Raw genomic sequence first — 20,351 nt, 5'->3', positions numbered from 1 at the left:
TGTTGGAATTAGAGTTGTGTGTGTATGTGTGTGTGTGTGTGTGTGTGTGTGTGTGTGTGTGTGTGTGTGTGTATGTGTGTTGTTGTTGTTGTTGTCATTGTTGAGAATGGAACCCAGGACCTTTCAAACACTAGACACGTGCTTTATCAGTGAGCCATATCCTTAGCCTGTGGTGTTTTGATATAAGGGCCTCACCAAGCAGCTCAATCTAGTTTTGAACTTGCCAGCCTCTTGCCTCAGGCTCCGGAGCACTGGGAAGACAGACATGCATCACTCTATTAAGGGAAGTGATTGCTGGTTCTGCTGTGAAGTTTCCTTTTGGAAGACAGTGAAAGATGGTACTTAATGGTTTGTCCCTCTGGAATATTGGGACTCTAAGGTTCTCTTGTGAGAGATGCTGCTGGGTGTGAGTGGAGTGTCAAAAATAGACAGGCCTCTCAGAAGACCCTGCTATTGTCCCTGAGTCAGGTGAGACTTCCGGTAAGCGGGCCCATACCTTTATCCCGTGGCAGAGAGTACATGCCTTCCTACAGTGAAACACATCTGAGAATCAAACAGTGCCTGTCACCACACTGTCTCACACTAGCAGCCCTGCTGCTCTTACACGTAAGAAGGAAGAAGGAGCGGTTCTTGGGAGGGGGAGGAGGGTGTAGATTGGGTATTGATATAGGGGCTCCCCGCATGGTTAGCACACATTCTTTTTTTTTTTTTTTTTTTGGTTTTTCGAGACCCCGCCTGGCTCTGCTTCCCGAGTGCCGAGTGCTGGGATTAAAGACGTGCGCCACCACCGCCCGGACCGGTTAGCACACATTCTATCACTGAGCTGTATACCCCCAACTAGAATGAAAAGTTGACTCAACTTCTCTTTTTCTTTGCAAAGACACAGGAGAAGAGTTCCAAATAAATGGCTTGAATAAAATACCAGGAGCTGTCTCCTTGTGATGGTTAATTCTGTTTTTTGTTGTTGGTGTCGTCCCCCCCCACCCCCACCATTCGCTTGTTTGTTTTTTTGAGATAGGTTTCTCTATGTTGTAGTCCTGGCTATCCTGGAACTTGCTCTGTAGACCAGGCTGGCCTTGAACTCAGAGATCTGCTGCCTTTGCTTCCCGAGTGCCAGGATTGAAAGGTGGTGTGCCACCACTGCCTGCCGTGATGATTCATTTTGATTCTCAGTTTGATGGGCCTTGGAATCACTTAGGAGACACACATCTGGCTTATCTGTGTATATATTACTGGAGAGGTTTGAGTCGGGAAGGAAGACATTCCCTAATGTGATCAGTGTCAACCGATGGACTAGATCGAGTTGCAATGTGGGTAATAAGGTCCTAAACCAGGAAAAGAGCTAAACGTCAGTATTCCCTCCCCCCCCCCCCCCCCCCCCCCCCCGTCTCTCCCTCTTTCTCTCTCTCCCTCTCTCTCCTTCCTGACCTTGGCTACAGTGTGACCAGGCTTTTTGCAGGCTCCAGATGCCAAAGCCTCCAGCTGCTCTCACCCGTGACTTCTACCATGACACTTTCCCCCTCAAACTGTGAGCCAAAGCAAACTCTTCCCTCAAGTTCCTCTTGCCACAGCAAGTCTGCCACCCTTTCAAAAGCCCCCCTGCTGAGCTCACCCTCTGCGTCTGAGAACAGTTACTAAAATCCAAAGAAACTGGACCTAAGTGATCCAAAACCCAGCTCCAACAACGTGGGAGAGAAGCAGCAGGCCCTAAGACTGCGCTGGGTTTTCCAAATGGCTGCAGCTCCTGTGAGTCCTGTCAGGGAGTGACGAGAGCAGCGAGTGGATAAATATCTATCTGCAGCGGAGAGATCATTTTGAGAGAAGGGCTGCTAGATTAAAAAGCAAGCTAGACACGGAATGCTAAAGGGAACGAAGGTCTCACAAGCATGTTAAATAATGTCAGGCACACTGCCACCTCGAGGAACATAGTCATGCGCCCCCCCCCCCACCCCTACACACAAGAAAGTGAGATAAATAAAATTTAGCACCCCTAATTCGTAGGCACAGAGACAGAGCAGGCAGTGAATGCAATCTCTGTGCGTTTAAAAAGCGCACAATCTTCTGTTGTACTTGTTGTTAATGCGGTCCCTTCCCATACTGCATAACTTAAAGGAGCTGACAAGGGGGAAAAATGAATAGTTATTTTAAACACAATACCCAAGAGCCTACATTTCCTGTGTTGCATTAAATACATTTTGATTGTTTTCTTACCCACTGGCTTTTAGACCTTGGATCCTGGCATAAGGTCTCAGGCAGGACCCAGGAAAACCCTAGGCATATCCCAGTTTGGCATTTTCTCTTTCTTAGTCCTCTGCTGCAATCCTGTTTTTCTTTGTAGCTGCCAGCATAGGACAAATGGCGCTTTTGTTTAACAGTGCTTCAAAGGCTTCGTTTATTGTTCTGCAAATGCCAAACCCAAGTCAATCTCACACTTTTGGTCACTGGCCCCCGTCTTTGTTATGGTCCTTTTGGGCAGCATCTGTCTCCATGATGGACCCTTGCTGAGCAGGGGGTAAAGGTGCCTGAGGAGGAGACACGTGAAGGGACATTTTTGCTTCTTAAACTTTGATTTCCATTTAGAAGCCTGTGCCTCTTATTGGCCAACACAGACCCCAAACCTGGGTTAGGACTTCACTTCTGCAGGCAGACTTTCTCGTGCAGCTTCAGCCTTGCTCGCCCCTTCGTTTCACATTGCCGGTTTCCTTCATGACCTCCTGTACCTGGACTTCATTATTGAATGAGCCTTCCTGAGATGCTCAGAGACTGCCATTCACCACAACCAATGGCCTTGTGACCATTCCCCCCCTTTGACTTGGCTGCCTACTCTTACGCTTCTGGAAATAATCAAGCTTTCTGATGCTAGATGTCAGTGACTCTCAATCAGAGGTCATTTCACTTCCACGTGACATTTGGCAGTGTGTGGAGACATTTGGGGTTGTTATTAAGTGGTGGGGCTTTGAGGCTTTTTACTACCGGCATTTAGTGAGTCGAGGTCAGGGATGCTGCCAATACCCTTAGGGTGGCTGGGCCCTGGATGCCAGCGTGCGGAGGTTGAGAACACTTGGGTGACTACATTTTCCTGATGTTCCTCCTGTGTGTGCAGCTTGCTCTTCTCTTTGCTCCATTGTTTCTTTCCCTTTTTCCCATGGCCTGTAGTTGCTTCAATCATCATGCAATCCTTATTTCTTGAAAACGTATTATTTAGGTGTGTGTGTGTGTGTGTGTGTGTGTGTGTGTGTGTGTGTGTGTACGTGTACCAGTGTGTGTCAGCATGCACCAGTGTGTGCCAGCGCATGCACCAGTGTGTGCCAGCGCGTGTGCAGATGTGGAGAGCATTCAGGAGTAGCTTCTCTTCTTCCGCCTTCTTGTTGGGGACAGTTCCCCACGTTTTCCGCTGCTGCGTTATGGACTCTCAGCTAGCTGTTTGTCAGGCTGGTTTGGGCCACTGGCGTCCCCTGCCGAGCTGTCTCCCTAGCCATGCTGCAGAATTTCCTGCTGTCTCCAGTCTCTGCCACCCCATTTACACTAAGCTTGCATCCAGGCACACTTGCCTCTTCCTTTAAAATTCTTCTGTGGCTCCCAATGGCCCCCCGGATGAGGTCCTACCTCATGAGCCTGGAATTCAAGCTCCAGTGCATCTGGTCTCCACCTTATCTCCCCCTATTTCCCAGCAACTCTACACTTAGGGACACAGGTCTATTTTCAGTCACTCAGAGGGACATGCCAGTTCCCATCTCAGCACTTTGGTTCAGTTTCCCAGCTTCCTGGCCTCTCCCTGATTAAGTGTTGCTTCTTCTCTGTGAGACTAAACCTTCCTTTTCTCTGGGGAGACTTTTTTTTCTCTTTAAGGTAACATAAAAGTTCGGAGGCTGAGGAAGTTAGAAGACACTTCTAACTAAACCATTCTGAAATAAAAAGGTGTGTTGTCAGTTCGGGATCCAGGACATTTTTTGACTAAAGTAGACTTTAATATGAAAAATCCATGACAGGCTCTGTCTGTCTACCTACTTACCTACCTATCTATCTACCTATCTATCTACCTATCTATCTATCTATCTATCTATCTGTCTGTCTGTCTGTCTGTCTGTCTGTCTGTCTGTCTGTCTGTCTGAGACAGGGTTTCTCTGTGCAGCTCTGGTCGTCCTAGAACTCATTACGTACACCAGGCTGGCCTTGAACTCAGAGATTTGCTTGCCTCTGTTTCTCAAGCGCTGGGATTAAAGGTGTGCACCACCACCGCCCAGCATATTCTCAGTATTGTTAGTATGGGACACAGACTTTGCAGAAAAAGTGAATGTTGGGTTATTTTAAATTTATGTCTATCATCGCTTTTGTTGTTTGTTTTCTTTTTTGAGACAGGGTTTCTCTGAGTAGTTCTGGCTGTCCCCAAACACTCACTCTGTAGACCAGGCTGGCATTAAACTCACAGAGATCCGCCTACCTCTGCCTCCTGAGTGCTGGGATTAACAGTGTGCACCACCGCTGTCCTGCTCAGTCATCACTTCTTCTTCTTCTTTTTCTTTTTTTCCGAGACAGAGCTTCTCTGTAGCTTTGGAGCCTGTCCTGGAACTCACTCTGTAGACCAGGCTGGCCTTGAACTCACAGAGATCCACCTGCTTCTGCCTCCCGAGTGCTGGGATTAAAGGCGTGCGCCACCACTGCCCGGCATCACTTCTTTAAGTATGAAAAGTTCTGAGCAAGAGCTGAAGAGATGGCATGGCAGTTAAAAGCATCCTTTGCTCTTGCGGATGACCTTGATTTGGTTTCACAGCATCCACATGGTGGTTCACAACTATCATTCTGGGGAATCTGGCACCTTTTTCTGACCTGTCAGGAACAGGCCACACACTTGGTACATGAAGAAGCCTAACTTAACATTGGTGCAGCCATGACAGGCTGCAGGCTAACAACACTGGGACTAGGCCTCACCATTACAATAACCAGGAAAAGTCACAAACTGTGCCCTGCAGGGGAACCAATCAGAATCGAGACAAACAAATACTAGATGGTCCAAGACATAAAGGATAGCTTACATAACTTCTATATAGGTTGCCAATTTCCTTGTGGCAATGTCAGTACCAATCCTTGTTTCACAAGACTTCTGTTACCTCACTCCTGCCCAATCAGGAGTTCAACTCCCATCTGAATCCGGAATTTCTCTACCCCCACCCCCAACTCCTTTACTCCTTAAAAACCCTGCCATAACTAAATTCAAGGCTCTCCCTGATCCAACTGCTGTATCAGAAGAGATGGGAAGCCCAAACTCAATCTTGCAGTAAAGACTCTGCTTTTGCATACTAGTTTGGACTCCTGGTGATCTCTGGGGGACTCATGCATGGGGAAAACAGTACACATACATTCTGCAGGTGAAACATGTACATAAAAAAGTCTTAAATTATTAAAAAAAATCATGAACAGACACATACCACTGGATGTTATTTGGAGATATATGAATGAGGTCTCCCTGTGGGCAGTAACGGGAATGTGTACTTTAGCACATTCTTTGACAAAAACAAGGAGTCCTTAGAGCTTCCTTCTCTCTTGATAGAAATTGGGCCAGATGAGACACCAAGGCAGAGAATCCCAGGTTCTTAGTTATACAATATCTGACCCTATCAGGCTCACTGCTGTCTTCAGTGGCTTGATGTAGCTTGCTCCTCTGAGGGTCAGTTACATTCTGGACGTTTTGGAAAGCAGAGGTCGTCATTGTCCCTAAGTGTGAATCAAGGCATGTCATTAGGTCTTCCCTGTTTTAACTGAGTTGACAAGTCTGGGGCTACCCTACAAGGTTGTGGACTCAAGGCTGTGGCACAGGGCAGCCTCTTGGTTGCATATTTGACCAGCTTTCCCTGGTACTTATCTCTGATTTTTTTTTCTTTGTTTGTTTTTCGAGACAGGGTTTCTCTGTATAGCATTGGAGCCTGTCCTGGAACTCACTCTGTGGACCAGGCTGGCCTTGAACTCCTGCCTCTGCCTCCCTTGTGCTGGGATTAAAGGCGTGTGCCACCACCGCCTGGCTGGTCCCTGCTTTTTTACCCTGAGAAGGGTAAAATGATATACATGTTGGAAAAATCTATTCCCTTCTAATCTAGATAAACACCCACCTTCAGGAACTATCTCTAGCTTCTAACCCACAGTTCCATTACCATTATAGATCGATGATTGCATACTTAGATACACACATAGGTTTGGAAAGGAGTGCAGCTGAGGAACTCTCTCCAGAACACAGGGGACTACAGCACAGTGGGGACAATTTGCTTGGCCATAGCTGGTACCTGTGGCTCAGAATCTGGTTGTTGGTGGCCCTGCAATCTAGGCCTACTGTTAGCAGCACTTTCAGGCTTTCCAGGGAATGTGGAAATCCAGGTTTTAAAATGTTGGTGACTAACAAAAATCATTCACTTGGAGAAGTCAAAGGAGCCAGCAGCAGGTGTGGCTTAAGAGCCCCACTTCCAAGCCTCCATCCATGGCTCAGGCGATGTGTATTTCTGTAGTCTTCCATGTTGCTTCACTTCTCCTGAGAAGATTAAGTATTTTCTCACTCACACTTTCAGTGTTAACAGTTTGCTGCCTTTGTGGTCTTTTTTGTTTTTGTTTTTGTTTTTTTTTTTTTTGAAACAGGGTTTCTCTGTGTAGCTTTGGAGCCTGTCCTGGATCTCACTTTGTAGACCAGGCTGGACTTGAACTCACAGAGATCCGCCTGGCTCTGCCTCCCGAGTGCTGGGATTAAAGGCGTGCACCACCACTGCCCAGCGCCTTTGTGGGTTTTAATTCTAATGCCTTCAGCATCTTCTGAGGCTGGCTTCAATCATGTCATTTCTGTTCTTACCTGTGAGGAGAGTCCCTGTGTTATATAATCCCAGGGTGCCATTTGCAGGGTGCCTGGTCTAGAGCCTGATAGAATGTTCAACCAATTGCCATCTCAGAATGGGTGACATTAGGTGGAGGGCTACAAGAATGCCAGATCAGTTTCTACCAAGAGAGAAGGAAGGTCTAAGAAGGACTCCTCACTTTTGTCAAGGAATGTGCCAAAGTACACATCCCCTGTTGCTGCCCATCAGGAGACCTGATTTATAAGTGTCGGATAACAAAGCTGGGTACCAAAACACTTGTGAAAGGGATGTGGGTGAGACAGTCTCTAGGGCAGTGGTTCTCAACCTTTCTAATGCTGTGACGGTCTAATACAGTTCCTCATGACTCCCAACCATAAAATTATTTCGTTGCTACTTCATGACTGTAATTTTGTTCCTGCTATGAATCATAATGTAAATATCTAATAAGCATGATATTTGACATGTAACCCCCAAAGGAGTCACAACCAACAGGTTGAGAATCTTTGCTCTAGAGGGATGGCGTTGGACTCATTCACCTGAACGCAAGTGTAACAAAGAAGATACCAGTCCACATTCAGCAATATTTGAGAACACCGACCACTGCAGGTCACCAGAAGAAAATCCTAGTAGAGCCAAAGAGGGAAGGGGGCTTTGGGAACGCCGCAGTAAAAGCTAGGCTGAATTTCACACTATCAGTTTCCCAGGAGAGAGGTGTGGCCTGTTAGTAGGTCGTGAAATCAACATTCCAAGTTACAGTCAGTGTCTTCACAGACGGGCTGACATGAAAAATGTGAAAGTCTATTGTAGGTTAGTTATGTTTGAGTACTTTTTCTTATTTAGCTATTTCTAATTTAAAATTACATTTATTTATATACCTATTGATTCTCCTCTGTGTGTGTGTGTGTGTGTGTGTGTGTGTGTGTGTGTGTTTTAAAAGATAACTCTCTTGGATTGGGCTTTCTCTTCCCACTTTGTAGGTCCCAGGCATTGGACTCAGGCCATCAGCTTTGGCAGCAGGTGCTTATACCACCTGACCATTATTTTATTTATTTATTTATTTATTTATTTATTTATTTATTTATTTATTTATTTATTTATTTATTTTTGGTTTTTTGAGACAGGGTTTCTCTGTGCAGTCTTGCGCCTTTCTCAGAACTCACTTTGTAGACCAGGCTGGCCTCAAACTCACAGAGATCTGCCTGCCTCTGCCTCCTGAGTGCTGGGATTAAAGGCGTGCGCCACCACCGCCCGGCTATTATTATTATTTTAAAGGGTCTCTCTATGTAATTTTGGCTGTCCTAGAACTCTCCATGTAGACTAGGCTGGTCTAGAACACAAAGAGATCCACCTGCCTCTGCCTACCAAGTGCTGGGATCAAAGGTGTGCTCCAAACCTAGATCATATGGCTATGCCTGGGTCTTGCCAGCCTGGAGAGTATTACTTTGAGGGAACAAATGGGGCAAGGATGCTAGTTAGCTGTGTGACCACATGGTCATTGCATTCAGCCTCCAATCAGCATAAGAAACAGAACACTCTGGGTGCTTCTTTCTGGAGCTATATTTTGAACTTGGATACCTTTGGGACTCTGCCTGTGACCTGTGGGCTCTCATTGAATTCACACTGTAGTTCTGCTGGGTGGGCTGTGGGGTGAGGGAGTGGAGGTTAAAAAGTGGCCAGGGGACTGACTTCACAGGCCCAACAAAGAATTTTTAAAAAGGGGTTGATTTAGTAATAGGCATAGGGGAATTCCATTTCAGGATAAATAATAATTTATGTAAGGAATGGTGCTGGTGAAGCACGGCACAGTATTGCAAGGGCCATTTCCTTCCTCCTCCTTGGCTTTTACCTTTCTAGCTTCTTCAGTAATGACATGGACGTCACCCGAGCTCAGGAGCTGACTGGGAGGAGGAGAGGCATGGAATGTCCGTCCAGGCTTGGATGCTGGCCGAAGACAGTTTGCCATAAAACTGAAGTAATTAATTGGATTGTGTTAGAGGATTAAACACTAAATAAGAACATATTGGAGTTCTGGCCGGTAGACCTAAATGTTGTGCTGGAAACGATGAAAAACTAACTTCATGAGAGATATAAAATTGTAAATTAAATTTGTTCTTTGAAGAAAGAATCTGTTTTTTTTAGAATTTTTTCCTTTTATTGAAAATAGCATTTTTTTCTCACATAATATAACCTGTTTGTAGTTTGCCTCTGTCTACTTCTCCTAGTTCCTCCTCATCCCCTCCCATCCAGATCCACCCCTTTCTGTCTCTCCTTAGAAAGCCAATACGCTCCTAAGGGATGATAATAAAATAAAATATAATACAATCAAATAAACACTGACACATTGGAAAAGGACAAGACAAACACACAGGAGGACAAAAGCCCAAAAGAAGGCACAAGAAACCAAGACCCATTTGCTGAGGATATCTGTATGCTGTGAATGTGTTGCTCTGATTGGTTAATAAATAAAGTGCTGATTGGCCAGTAGCCAGGCAGGAAGTATAGGCGGGACAAAGAGAGAGTAGAATTCTGGGAAGTGGAAGGCTGAGTCAGGAGATGCTGCCAGCTGTCGCCGCCATGAGAAACAAGATGTAAAGTACCGGTCAGCCATGAACCATGTGGCAAGGTACAGATTTATAGAAATGGGTTAATTTAAGATATAAGAACTAGATAGCAAGAAGCCTGAACCATTAGGCCAAACAGTTTAAGTAATATAAGCGTCTGTGTGTTTATTTGGGTCTGAGTGGCTGTGGGACCCTAGGCAGGACTGGAGATAACTCCAGCTATGCCCACTTGTTTACAAAACCAGGAATCCCGTAAAAACCCTAAGCTGGAATTCACAATATGTATGCCAAGGACCTGCACTGCAGGGTAAAAAGAGAGAAGAAAGAAAAGTCTATAAATAAATTAAAAAAATAAAATAATTTAAAAAAAGCTCTGTCATGACAGCATGAGACAAACCAAAGAAAGATGCTATTGATTTCATTTTCTATTGGCCATCTACTGCTGGCCAAGGGGCCTACCCTTAAGAGTAGCTTGTTTTCCCAGTGAGACTTCCTTGGAGAAAATGAAATTTTCATTCGCAAGTAGTTATCAATTTGAGTTTACTTCTGAGTTAGGGGTGAGGACTTGTGTCCACTTCTCTGAACTCTAGGACCCCATTTGGTACAGACCTGTGCAGGCCCTGTGCAATGCCACCAACCGTCTCTGTGAGCTCCTGTGTGCATCCATCTTGGTGATACTTAGAGGGCCTTGTTTTCCTGCTATCCTTCATCCCCTTTGGCTCTTACACTTTTCTTGCCTCCTCTTCTGTGAGGTTTCCTGAGCCCCAAGGGAAGGATTTGATGGACACATACCATTTAGGGATGAGTGTTCCAAGGTCTCTCACTCTCTGCATAACGTCTGGCTGTTGGTCTCTGAATTTGTTACCATTTGCTGGAGGAGGAGGCTTCTCTGATGATGGCTAAACAAATCACTGATAGATGAATACAGTAGAATGTCATTAAGAGCCATTTTATTGCTATGTCTGTTTGTTTGTTTTAGAACAGTAGTATCTGGTTCTTTCCTAGGTTTCTGGGCTATCTAGTTTTATATTCTTGGTCACCCAAGCAGTGTTGGGTATGGATTCTGTCTCGCAGAGTGGGCTTTACATCAAACCAGACGTTGGGTGGTTTTGCTAGAGCGTATCTTGCAGCCAGGACACCATTGCAGACCAAAAGGTTGGTGACTGGATGTTTGTGTTTCTTCTTTGGTACCATGCAGAGTTACTGTAACAAAGAAGCTAGCACAGAGGGGTGAAGGCTCTATGTGGACACCAGTTCAATTTCTCTATGCTCAATGAGTTGTATAGGTGCTGTCTTCAGCAATGAGGCCTTCCTGACAGTGTGTGGGGAGCCACCTATAGTCTTGGCAATAGTCTTAGTTGTTTGGGTGTGTGTGTGGGGTGTCCTGTGGGACTGCCTTTGGCCAACATCTCATTTAGATACAACCCAATCTCAGTACTAGAAGCTTCATTTGCTTACAAGAGATGGCCAGCTTTGGGGCTCTGTCTCCTCCATTATTTGGCAATTTCATTTAGATCACCTTCATGTAGATCTTCTTTTTAGGAAGTTTGTACTGTATTAGGTTCCCATACTACCCCTCAAATGGCCCTTAATTTTAACCGTCTCTCCCTATATTTCCTCCTTTGTTCCCCTCTCTCCTCCCACTTCTCAATTAATCTTCTTATTCCAGTCCCTCCCACCTACCCATAATTATCTATTCTATTTCCCTTTCCTAGAGATATGTATCTGCCCTCCCCCATTCCTTACTCTATACCTAACCTTTAGAGCTCTACAGATTGTAGCTTGGTTATCATTGACTTAAGTTCTAATATCTATATATAAGCAAATACATACTATATTTGTCTCTCCGAATCTGGGTTACCTCATTTTTTTCCCTAGTTCTGTTCATTTACCTGTAAATTTCATCTAATTGGGTTGGCTTATAGTTTCAGAAGTTTAGTCCATTATCATCATGGTGGCATGCAGGCAGGCATGGTGCTGGAGAATGAGCTAAGAGTTCTACTTTTTTTTTTTGAGACAGGGTTTCTCTGTGTAGTTTTGGTGCCTTCCTGGAACCCACTCTGTAGACCAGGCTGGCCTTGAACTCATAGAGATCCGCCTGGCTCTGCCTCCCGAGTGCTGGGATTAAAGGCGTGTGCCACCACTGCCCGGCGAGTTCTACATCTTAATCCATAGGCAACAGGAAGTGAACTGTGACACTGGGCATAGCTTGAGTATAGGAGATCTCAGTGCCACCCCTACAGTGACACACTTTTTTCATTTTCTGGATTTTCTGAGAGGCTTTCCAAACCTGCCTGCTTATATCAGAACAACTCTATATGAATTCCAAAACAGCATGGGTTTGTGTTTTTTAAATTTTCTTTTAAGTTGTGATTTTAAAGTAGTGATAATTGTCCTACACACACACATTTATATCCTTCTCCCTCTCTATTTAACACTACATTATAAAATTTGTTGGTATAATTGAAGACAAAATTTTAAATGGCTATGAAATTATTTAATGACAATTGAAAATAACTCATGTAACCACTTTATTTTAAAAAGTAATATTTAGTGCTCATTTCAGAGGCACATAAACTGAAATTGGTCAAAAAAAGTAGTGTGCCAGTATTATTTATTGTCTGTAGATTTGCTTTGGTAAATAATACTGGCACGAACATCTTCAAGCACAAAATTTTTCTTCAGTATTTGGGGATTCTGTTTGAATCATAGAGTAGTATTTGGGGATTCTGTTTGAATCATAGAGTAGCATTGAAAGTAGAATAACTGCTGAGTGGTGCACGCCTTTAATCCCAGCACTCAGGAGGCAGAGCCAGGTGGATCTCTGTGAGTTCGAGGCCAGCCTGGTCTACAGAGCAAAATCGAGGACAGGCACCAAAACAACACAGAGAAACCCTGTCTCGACCCCCCCCCCCCCCCAAAAAAAGTAGAATAACCAAGTCAAAAACATTAACAAGGCTCTGATATACAGTGTTAATGTTAGAGGGAAGGAAGATGTAGGTATGTGCTTTGTCTCTGGGACATATAAGAGGGCTAGGTTAGCCAGACCCCTGTCAGCACCGGGCTTACTATCATTCTAAAACATACAGTTCACTTTTTAAAGTGTTTTTTTGATTGGTGGTGAGTACAAATATAATAATTACACGAAGAGAAGAGTGAAAATAAAACTTAATTGGTACACTAGCCAAAAATAGATGCTACATTATGAGTGCATTTTTCTAACGGATCTCAAGAAAGATTGAGTAAAAGCATTTGCTGGTGAGGATTAAAAAATGGTGCAGTTGGAATGTCCTCAATAAAACGGCTGACAATGGGATCTGCAGATTTCCCATTGTCATATGCTAAGACTATCAGTTCTTAGCCGTCCCCTCCTTATGCATTGTCAGAACAGGGACCACCCCCCTGTAAATGATGGTTAGAGCTGGCAATACAATCAAAAGGGCTCATTCCTGGTCTATGCAGTGTAGGACCTAAGCTAATGAAAGCTGCCATTAAAGAAGCCTTGGGAAGTGCTGGGGGACTAGTTGTTCCAGCTTATGTTTATTTCAGCTTAGTTTACAGGTAGACTTTCTTCTCTGTATAAAACGTTATGTTAGAACATGCTGCGTGGAATGTTTCGAGAAGCAGGAGAGTGATGGGGTCTATTCTTTCATGTGCAAAGGGTCTTGAGATACTGCTTATGGTGTTCAGATGGCATAAATTCAGACCCAGAGACATACTGTGAGGTCAGAGAGATTCCCAGCATTTGCCCTCTGTCCACACACTTACATGTGTTAATCAGAAGGATCACATTCTATTTATTTATTTATTCACCCACTTATTTATTTATTTGCTTGCTTGCTTATTTATTTGCTTATTTATTTATATTATTAAGAAATTGTCTATTCATTTTACATACCAACCACAGATCCCCCTCTCCTCCCTCCTCCCACCTTCCAGCCCTCTCCCACAACCCTCCCCCCCATTTCCTCCTCCTCCAAGGCAAGGTCTCCTATGGGGAGTGAGCAAAGCCTGGTACATTCAGTTGAGGCAGATCCAAGCCCCTTCCCCCTGCACCAAGGCTGTGCAAGGTGTCCCACCATAGGCACTGGGCTCCAAAAAGTCCACTCATGCACCAGGGATGGATCCTGATCCCTCTGCCTGGGGGCCCCCTAAACAGTTCAAGCTAAACAACTGTCTTGCCTATCCAGAGGGCCTAATCCAGTACCATGGGGGCTCCACAGCTATTGGTCCACAGTTCATGTGTTTCCACTAGTTTGGCTGGCTATCTCTGTACGTTTTCCCATCATGATCTCAGTGTCCCTTGCTCATAGAATCCCTCCTCTCTCTCATTGATTGGACTCCTGGAGCTCGGCCTGTCAATGGGCCATGGATCTCTGCATCTTCTTCCATCAGTTACTAGATGAAGGCTCTATGATGGCATTTAGGGTATTCAGTAATCTGATTACCGGAGTAGGCCAGTTCAGGCACCCTCTCGACTATTGCTAGTAGTCTAAGCTGGGGTCATCCTTGTGGATTCCTGGGAATTTCCCTAGCACCTTGTTTCTCCCTATTCCCATGATGTCTTCATTTATCATGATACCTCTTTCTTTGCTCTCCCACTCTGTCCCTGTCCCAGCTCAAACCTCCCATTCCCTTATGTTCTCATCCCCCATTCCTTGCCCTCCATTACTCCCCTTACCCCCAGTTTGCTCATGTAGATCTCATCTATTTCTCAGAAGAATCACATTCTTCTTTATGTGTTTTCAAGGAGTTAAGCACAGCCTGGGCATGTTTAAGAACTCACCTAGTGGGTGGGTATGGTGGCACAAGCCTTTAATCTTAGCACTTGGGAGGCAGAGGCAGGTGGATCTTTGTAAATTCAAGGCCAGCCTGGTCTACATAGTTCCAGGACAGCCAGGGCTACATAGAAAGACTTTGTTTTTCAAATAACAAAACCAAACCAAAGCAAAAACTTGCCTAGCATCAAATACATGGTAAATGGAGATCTGAAGAGGGTAGGAAGGAGAGCATGAAGCATGGTTATGGGATAGTCACTGAGGAAATGTGGCTCATTTCCTCCCCCACCTTGAGACAATGTCCCTTCATATACTCTAAACTATCTTAGACACTTCTATGTAGTAGAGGATGTTCTCCAACATGTTATCCATCTGCCTCAGCCTCCCAAGTGCTGGAATTATCAGATGTGTGCTACCACACTTGGCTTGGTCTTACTTTTCTTTTTTAAATCAGAATTTCTCTTAAAAGATGAGCATATCAGCCGGGCGGTGGTGGCGCACGCCTTTAATCCCAGCACTCGGGAGGCAGAGCCAGGCGGATCTCTGTGAGTTCGAGGCCAGCCTGGTCTCCAAAGCGAGTTCCAGGAAAGGCGCAAAGCTACACAGAGAAACCCTGTCTCGAAAAACCAAAAAAAAAAAAAAAAAGATGAGCATATCTAGTAACTAGCCTTGATTTCCTGAAATGAAGCACAGCATTTGGAGCAGGCAGAGGAGGTGGATGGTAAGGCAGAATAGGAGACTGTCACTTGTTCTTGTAAGAGACAGGACATACAGGAATCCACAGGACACTGCTGTTCGCAGCCCATTCAGCGGGTACTGTGAACATCTGTAATGGATGGCAGTCAGACACTGCAGTGGTAGGATTTTAACACAGAGCTTCGGGGGAAGCTTGAGCTTCCCTAGAGGGAAGACAACAGCAGTATCTATCTATCTTGTAGGACTGTGGACTGTCATTTTTTGTTTTGTTTTCAAGAAAGGGTTTTTCTGTGTAGCCCTGGCTATCCTGGAACTCTTTCTGTAGACCAGGCTGGGCTGAAACTCACAGAGATACACCTGCCTCTGCCTTCTGAGTGCTGGGATTAAAGGCATGCTCCATCACTAGCTTGTAGAATTCTTGAGAGAGCTGGCTGAGATAATAACTCCTGTGACATTCTTACATTGTTTGCTACATATTAAGTGCTCAATAAACGCTACTTCTTACTACTCACATGCTTCCATGTTTCTTTCAATAGTTGTCTCCTTAACCCCATCTGTACCCTAACAGGCCAGTAGACACATCTTTGGATGACCCAGCAAAAAGATAAAATAAAATGCAGAGCTGGAATTTGTAGGTACAAAGCCTTCTTGCCATCAAACACGTTTATGGATAAGAACACTAGAGAAGCCAGGTGTGGAGGGCCAAAGAGGCAGAGATAGGTGGGTCTCTGAATTTGATGCCAGCTTGGTGTATATAGTGGAATCACTGACCTTCCCCCCGCCAAAAGTCTTGAAAGATGGAATAGTGTAACTATGAGGCTTATTGGACTTAGGGGAAAGGGATTCACTGGGAAAAGAGAATAAGTAGTATCTAAAAAGGTATTGAGTTAGTCCCCAGGACCCACAGGATGGAAGGAGGGAGGCAACTCCACACATCTGTCTTCTGGCCTCCACACTCATGCTATAGTCTACATGCATAGGTGTGAAGGCACACACACACACACACACACACACACACACACACACACACACTAAATACATGTAATAGAAATTTGAAAAACAAAATGAAGTCTTCCTGGCTGGGAGAATGAATTAGGTTCTTTAGTATTGCCTATAATAAACGAAGCACAGCAAAACCAGACGTCTGCCATCACCCTACCGGTTCGTACTAGGATGTTACCATTTCTTTGCTGTTTCAGATCAACATGAGGATCTCTGTCCTAAAGGAAAAACAGTCCCACCCACCCTCAGCATTTGGGTCTTGTCTCTGGGGATTGAGTAAAGCTAAGCTGAATGAGCCGTAAAGAATGGGTCATAAAGCAAGGTGCCTGAGTTAGCAGGTCACCTTCTGGGAGCAAATCATCTATGGATTTCTTTGCTGCTCACACAGAAGTGTTGTGTGTCTGAAGTGACACCCTGACACTTTTCCTGTGATGAAAAAAGAAGGAAGGAAAGAAAATAAAAAATGAAAGGAAGGGGGAGGAAGGGAGTTGCCCAGAAACCAGGGAGGCAAGCAAGAGCTGTTAGTGCTCCGGGGAGGCTACTGAGAAATTGTTAAGTCAAATATTGGAGCGGAATGGAAGCCAGTCCCTGACGCAGCTTTCAGTATCCATGTGCTCAATGGCATGGTCTGTGTCAAGCACCTGGTGTCTTCTTTCATTTCACCTGTAGGCTGCTGTGTGTCATGATCCAGCACCACATCCATACCACGGTTCCTTTTTTACTTATTTGACACTTGGTTGTGTATAGGTTTTGGAGATCCAGTCTGATGTTTTGATACAAGTATACACTGTTTTTTTTTTTTTTGTTTGTTTGTTTTTGTTTTTTATTTGAGACAGGATTTCTCTGTGTAGACTTGGCTGTCTAGAAACTCTCTCTGTAGACCAGGCTGGCTTGGAACTCAGAGATCCACCCAACTTGGCCTCCCCAGCGTTGGAATTAAAGGCAATGCGCCACCATGCCCAGCTGCAAGAGTACATTGTACATTGATCAAACTGCAGGAAGTAATGGGTTGCGGAAGTGGCACAGTGGGGAAGAACACTTGTCCTGCAAGCATGAGGACCTCAGTTCAAATCTCCAGCATTCCACGCTGCCCAAAGCTAGCATCTAGGGGTAGAGATAAGTAGATTGTGGCCAGCTAGCCTAGCCAAAAATGGTGAGCATCTGCTCTAGTGAGGGTTCCTGTCTTAGGATAATAAAGTAGAGTGATAGAAAAAGATACCAAGTCCTACTCTGGCCTCCACATACATACACTCATATATACATATACACACAGACACACAAAGACACATGAATATACACAAAGACATATGTACACACATGTGCACACACATGTATATATACACACACATACACATACACACAAAGACACATATGCAAATACATAAGTAGACACATGCACATATATTTAGGCACAAGCATATATATGCAGACACATGCATAAATATATATACAGACAAGCACACATATACACAAATGCATGCGTACGTACACATGTACACTCAAACACACACATACATACATATCATTGCATTTGTTATTCCTTTGTGGTGGAGACTGAGGAAAAAAATCCCTTTTCTATATTACCTTGCAGCCATTTTGTAGAGGAGAAAACTGAAGTGCAGAAAAGTTCTGATTTGCCTTTAGACACCCAGTCAAGAGCTGGAGTTCAATTGGGCGACACAAGACTTTCTCCTTCTGGGTGACGCATCAGTCTCTTTAGTACCCACACTCTGGGTGCCCACAATCTACAGACTCAATCTCTCTTTCTAAAACAACAACCTGTGTTCTATGACCTCACAGAGTCCTCATTTGGGTGCAGGTAAGTAAGGAACCCAAACGGTTTGGGGGTTGCTCCCTTTTCTGGACGGCTCTGTAGACACGCCCACTTTGCCTGCCATCATCTTCTCTTCTATCTGTGCAGTGACGGCAATGGTCCAGCTGCCCTTCCCTCCTTCCAGCCCTGGAAGTGTAGCATTTGGCATCTCCACGCCGCTCTCATTCCATAGTGGGAAGCTCTGAATGCAGCCATCTGAGCTTTGAGCTTGAGTAATGTTGGTAATTTCAAAGCCTCATTATCTTGCTCCCTAGTGATTTGCTTCTAAACAACTATAGTTCTTGAGGGAGGCGGGTAGTGTGAACAACAGTGCTGGAATAGTTCCACTGGGGAGGGTGAGAGGTACCTGGAGTTTTAAATTTAGAACCTTAGTGACCGAAGCAGCAGAATTTGTCCCTGGGGCAACAAGTCCATGCCAAGGATGTAATGTTTTAGAGTTGAGGCTGTTATTAAGTGGGGAGTGGGTGACAGAGATGGCATTATAAAGGACAAGACAGTATCCTGTAGGCCCCCCCATTGGATGGATGAGAAAGCTGAGTTCCAAAGAAGAGATTTATGGATGCGTATTTTTATTCTTAAACTTAAAAAGATTATTCCAAGGATCCAGCAATCAGGTTCACTTCACTGTTTTCTCACTTGGGTACTTTGTGACCCTTTGCTCTCTAGTCTAGCTCTCCATGAAGTTTGCATGGCAACAGCCTCCTAATGAGCGTTTTAAGAAAAGAGGAAGGCTGATGCTAGACATGCTTTCCCATTCAGACTGTTCAGAGAACAAATGACTTTGCCTTTCAGAAGCCCCACTGGGACCAAACCTGCTCTGAGTTGACCTTGCCAGCAGGTCTGTGATATCTGAGAGAGTTGTAAACTTCCTGTGTAAAAATTGCTCCTTCAGGACAATAGAGTTGCCCCTGTTGGCTGGGTGCAGGGGAAGGCGTGAGTGAAGACGTGAGAGTGGGAGAGCTAGCTCCTGTTTTTCATGTGGTGGTGTGGGCAAGGGGGAGATACCCCCCTCTTTGCTTGTCCCTTACCAAGGCTGGTCATGGAGTCCCAAGAGTAGGAGAGCTGACTCTGATCCTCATTGGCTGCATCACTCAGAAGAGAAAGTCTGCACCTCACCCTGGCTGCACAGGAGATCTGCCCCCATGAAAGTGTGTTAGAGATCTGGCCCCATCCCTCATCTGCCATATTGTGGAGTGGGCTAGGAAGACAAGACCTCCCCCTTCTCTTGCCCTTCGCTGTCTGTAGCAGATGGGAGAACTGACCCTGAGGTTATGAGAGTGGGAAAACTGGCCCTGCCCCTCACCCAGGCAGCACAGTAGAACTGACCCTCTTGGCAGGGGTACAGGTAAGCCAGCCAGGAGTGAGTGAGTGCAGGAGAGCTGGTCCTGCCCCTCCTCCCCCATCTGCCATGTGGTGGCATGAGTAAGGGAAAGATGCCCTACCCCCCACCCCCCTCCCGATTGTTACCTGTTGGCTCCAGGGTCATGAGAATGGGAAAGCTAGCCCTGCCCCTCACTGATTGAAGTACATGGGAGAGTGGGCCCTCCACCTCACCTGGGGAGCACACTAGAGCTGAGATTACAGATGTGCATCACTATACCTGGCTTTCTAAAGAAATTAATTAAAATAAATTTCAAATCATTTTGGAATAATTTAAAATTTATGGAAAAGTTGGAAAGTTAACATACTTCCTGTCCTGTTTTCATTCTCCATAAGGCTGCTGTGGTATGTTTGCCAAATCTAAGAGACCAGCCTTGGTACATCACTTATTAATTAAACTGCACATGAGTTCTAGGATCTAATGGCCTTGCATTAGTGTCCCTTTGCTTTTCCAGAGTTCAGGTCAAAATACTACAATGTCTTCCAGGTTTTTTTTTTTTTTTTTTTTTTTTTTTTTGTGAATTTTAGTTTCAAGGAGTACTTTGTAGAGTTTCCCTCCATTCTTATGTCTATTTTTTCCCACAATTATAGTGAGATAGTGAGGTTTTGGGAAATATACTGTGGATATGAAGTTCTGTTCTCATACACCTGAGTGCACTTGTGTCTGATGATGCTGAGTTTGAATACTTGGTTAGAGAAGTGCTTGTCTGGTTTGTGCAATGTATTTCTCCAGAACCCTGTGCTTGGGGGTGGGATGCCATGTGCAGTAGATGATTTTTTTTTTTTTAGACAGGGTTTCTCTGTTTAGTTTTGGTGCCTGTGCTGGATCTTGCTCTGTAGCCCAGGCTGTCCTCAAACTCTCAAAGATCCGCCTGGCTCTGCCTCCCGAGTGCTGGGATTAAAGGCGTGCACCACTGCCGACTGGCGCAGCAGATGATTTTAATGACTATTTTTTAGACTGGTGGATTGGCTGGTTGCCAGAGGACAGCTTGCAGGTGTCAACTCTTTCCTTCCTCCATGTGGGTTCTAAGGACTAAAATTCCACCATCAGGCTTGGTGGCAAGCATCTTTCCCCACTGAGCCGTCTTGCTGGATGGTTGTTCTGGAGTGTTCCCAAACCCTGTCCATGCCACTTTAAATCTGGTTCTCGACTTCTCTTCTGACTACAGTCTCTTACCTTGACAATCTGTCGCCACTCCTTCCAGACTGAACTGTTCTAATGCCATTTTTGTAGTTCTTAGAGCCCGCTTGAGTTCTGATCAAATGT

This window comes from Peromyscus californicus, unplaced genomic scaffold, assembly GCF_007827085.1.
Source record: "Peromyscus californicus insignis strain IS unplaced genomic scaffold, ASM782708v3 Scaffold_20__1_contigs__length_68692818, whole genome shotgun sequence".
In the NCBI taxonomy this organism is placed as follows: Eukaryota; Metazoa; Chordata; class Mammalia; order Rodentia; family Cricetidae; genus Peromyscus; species Peromyscus californicus.
Note: the sequence above shows the minus strand (reverse complement) of the source record.